Below are 4,056 nucleotides of genomic sequence, written 5' to 3' on the forward strand. Positions count from 1 at the left end.
CGTGACCGGTCAGGTGAGCCTGTCAGCCGGGTCACGGCCCCTGTCAGCCGGCTGACATGTCACGGGCCTGCTGACACGGTCCGCTGACCGGTCACGGCCGCCCGGAGAGATCAGGCCCCCGGCCAATCTCCGGACACTTAGCCTCCTGGCGGGCCTCCAGGGGGTCTGAGGCGGGGCTGAAGGCTGCAGTCGGTCTACTGACCGGCCCGGCCGGCAGGATCCGTCGAGAAACAGGGGGGTCAAGGGAGGTTTTCTTCCCCCTGGGAGAAATGTCCTATGGGTTTTTGGATCTGCGATATAAAAAAGTCTTGTCTCGGTCACGTGATGTGTCACGTGACCGGTCAGGTGAGCCTGTCAGCCGGGTCACCGCCCCTGTCAGCCGGCTGACATGTCACGGGCCTGCTGACACGGTCCGCTGACCGGTCACGGCCGCCCGGAGAGATCAGGCCCCCGGCCACATGCCGTTCACAAGGCCATATGCAGGCTCTAGCAAAATTGGTCTTTTTTTTTCTCCTTGGGAAGGGGTTCATATATACACTTCCATTCAGCTACCCCGGTTTTTGCTCTCTTACTGGGGGGTAGTGAGACAGGGATAAAGTAGGGTGGGGTGATTTGAATTATACTGGCGTGGTACCCTGTCCCCCGCCTTACTTTTTGAAGCACTTCATTTTAATTGTTTAGTCAGCGCTTCAATCGTACACATCTATGTACGGATGAAGTGCCTCTGGTACAGTCTGTACTATTCTTTTAAAGTGGTTTCGACAGGCGTCTCGAATCAGCCTCCACCCTAGTGACTTCCTTTGTCTGGAGGGGTAGAGGACCGAAAGATTCTCTCATACCCGTGCATTTCACTGTATCACGGTACGTGGGGGTGCTAATGGAAAAGAAGGCATTTCGATTGCCGTTGGAGCTCACCACGCCAATACCCCCGGTTCCCCTTCATCACCTTTACGAAAGGCGGGGTGGGTAGCTAGCAAAGAATACAAATCTACCCTTTGATTCAAGAGTTTGAAATTGGGAAATAGGGGGTAGGGTGCTATCTCCACTCTCCTTTCCCCAAATCCCCCCTCCCTGGGCAAGCAAGAGATGGCTGATTGATCCTTCACCCGCATGCAACGACAAGTCATCATGGTGAGAGGCTTCGAATCTATTGCTGCTTGAATGTGGATGAGAATTTAATCGTCTAATGTATCCATGTAGATAGACTAAGACCTTTTCTTAGTCTCTGACTTTGAAAGAAAGTTTTGAATTCCGCTTCTCTTACATGACTGCATGACAGAGAAAGCTGTCTAGGAATGAAGATGTCTTTGGAATACATTGCAAAAGATGAATACACCTTTTCTGCTCTCTTATTCGTTGTTTCAAGCATGAGAGCCGTATGTACGAGGATTCAGAGAGGAAGTATGGTTTACAATGCTGCACCATCAGTTTGCAAATGAGGTGCTTTCATGCACTCCAATCTTGCAAATATGCTAGAAATATTCAAGTATTTGCAGTTCAGATCCTCAAAAGCAACATCTTCACATTAGTTCTGCTTGAGCATGCATTCAAAATGCTCAAGGATCAACATGCTCCACGTAGCTGTGGCGACATGGAAAGTCTGTTTCAACCACAGGATAAGAATCCTACAGCAATCAATGTGGCTTACTAGAGCTACAAGCATACATTGTGCATAATTAGGTTTATTTGCAACTTTTTGATGTATCTCTGCTATGCAGGCACAACGAAGAAACCAATGTGAGGCTTATTGTGCTGACCATTGCGCATGTATTTGATGCTACTTGCGGTTGTCATTGTAATTAGATTGTTGCAAAGAATGATACCTCATGAATGTATAAAGATTTCTGCAATCAGATCACTACCATTTGTGATGTCGATCCCAAGCTTACAGTGAGTCGGAATGGTCTACAGGGGAAGTGATGTTTTCATCATCATTCAACCCTTGCATGCATTCTGCATTTATGTGAAATGAAAGAAGATACAGAAATGCTCTTTAGCATGGCCTCGAATGCAAGACTGATATCACTTTATTTCACAATAGAACAAATAATACATGTGTGCATACTGTGTTGACGGTTCAAATGTCCGACATCACAGCTAGATGAACGCTCAAAACTAATCCCACGCATCAAGAAATCAACACACTCTGCAAATCTCAGAAGTGGAGACTCTCGACAGTGTTCAAGGCTTAAGATGTCTTGATTGCCTCTGGCGGCATCAGTGTTTACATGCAATCAAACATCCTCACTGCAGTAGGCGAAATGCATGCAGAAATCTTGTGAAACAATCTATGCAATGCTTGATGTCTAATATAACAAGTGGGCTTGACTAATTACGTGGATCTGCAACATGATGCTATCTCCATCAAACAAATCTTCAAGGCATCGCATGTGGAAAATATGCAATTCAAAAATCATTCATCGCAGGGAAGTATCTTATGATTATTCTGCGCTGCCATAAGGTTGGTGTCAAGTCAAAATGACAAGCGATCTCCTGCACTGGATTCAAACCTCATGTTTTCATCATCTTGTTCTTCATAATAACCTTTTGAACCATGGATCTCACAACGCCATTGCTGCACACTCTGTTGTCACCGAACGCATCACCACGAACCTAGCGGTCTCAGGTCTCAAACTGTGCGGACTAGAGAGCTTCAAACCTAACAAAGCCTTGCATGCTGAGATCTGATGCTGGCTACAGCAGCGGATGGTCTTACAGCGGCATCGTTGGAGGAGCAGCTTTGGTGCTACGTGCCGGCGTGTAGGGGAGACATGAGTCGGGCGTGTACGATGTTGAAAACATTTCAACCCTCTGAAATGAAAGTTAAAATACATGTAAAGGCCTAGCAGAAATGATAACTAAACTGCACTGGTACTCTTTGGAGGTATCTCTTGCTGCCGTTGAAAACTTGTTTGAATTCACACGCCACCCCAAAAAAAACTTTCTCGAAAAGAAGAGTGGAAATTAACGAAAGGGCTAAAAGTGAACGGCATGAATCTCCGGACACTTAGCCTCCTGGCGGGCCTCCAGGGGGTCTGAGGCGGGGCTGAAGGCTGCAGTCGGTCTACTGACCGGCCCGGCCGGCAGGATCCGTCGAGAAACAGGGGGGTCAAGGGAGGTTTTCTTCCCCCTGGGAGAAATGTCCTATGGGTTTTTGGATCTGCGATATAAAAAAGTCTTGTCTCGGTCACGTGATGTGTCACGTGACCGGTCAGGTGAGCCTGTCAGCCGGGTCACGGCCCCTGTCAGCCGGCTGACATGTCACGGGCCTGCTGACACGGTCCGCTGACCGGTCACGGCCGCCCGGAGAGATCAGGCCCCCGGCCAATCTCCGGACACTTAGCCTCCTGGCGGGCCTCCAGGGGGTCTGAGGCGGGGCTGAAGGCTGCAGTCGGTCTACTGACCGGCCCGGCCGGCAGGATCCGTCGAGAAACAGGGGGGTCAAGGGAGGTTTTCTTCCCCCTGGGAGAAATGTCCTATGGGTTTTTGGATCTGCGATATAAAAAAGTCTTGTCTCGGTCACGTGATGTGTCACGTGACCGGTCAGGTGAGCCTGTCAGCCGGGTCACGGCCCCTGTCAGCCGGCTGACATGTCACGGGCCTGCTGACACGGTCCGCTGACCGGTCACGGCCGCCCGGAGAGATCAGGCCCCCGGCCAATCTCCGGACACTTAGCCTCCTGGGGGGTCTGAGCGGGGCTGAAGCTGCAGTCGGTCTACTGACCGGCCCGGCCGGCAGGATCCGTCGAGAAACAGGGGGTCAATAGTTGAAAGTATGTTTGAATCGGGGACCGTGTCGAGCAGTTTTAGGTTTACAAGTATTCTTGCTTCCTCCAAACAACAAGGTTTCAAACATTAAAACTATTTTTGACCATGACACGCTTTTACACGCCTGGGGGGTGCATATAGTACAATCGAATCGGCTTGCCCTACCCTTTCCCCCATTGCTCTGCATCCGGGAAGCAACGGGGAGAGAGGGGGGCAGGGGGGAGGGAGGGAGCAGGGAGGAAGGGAGGGGAGCAGGGGGGAGGGAGGGAGGGAGAAGAGCATTAAAGGA

Source organism: Guillardia theta (genome assembly GCF_000315625.1).
Source record: "Guillardia theta CCMP2712 unplaced genomic scaffold GUITHscaffold_254, whole genome shotgun sequence".
NCBI classification, from domain to species: Eukaryota; class Cryptophyceae; order Pyrenomonadales; family Geminigeraceae; genus Guillardia; species Guillardia theta.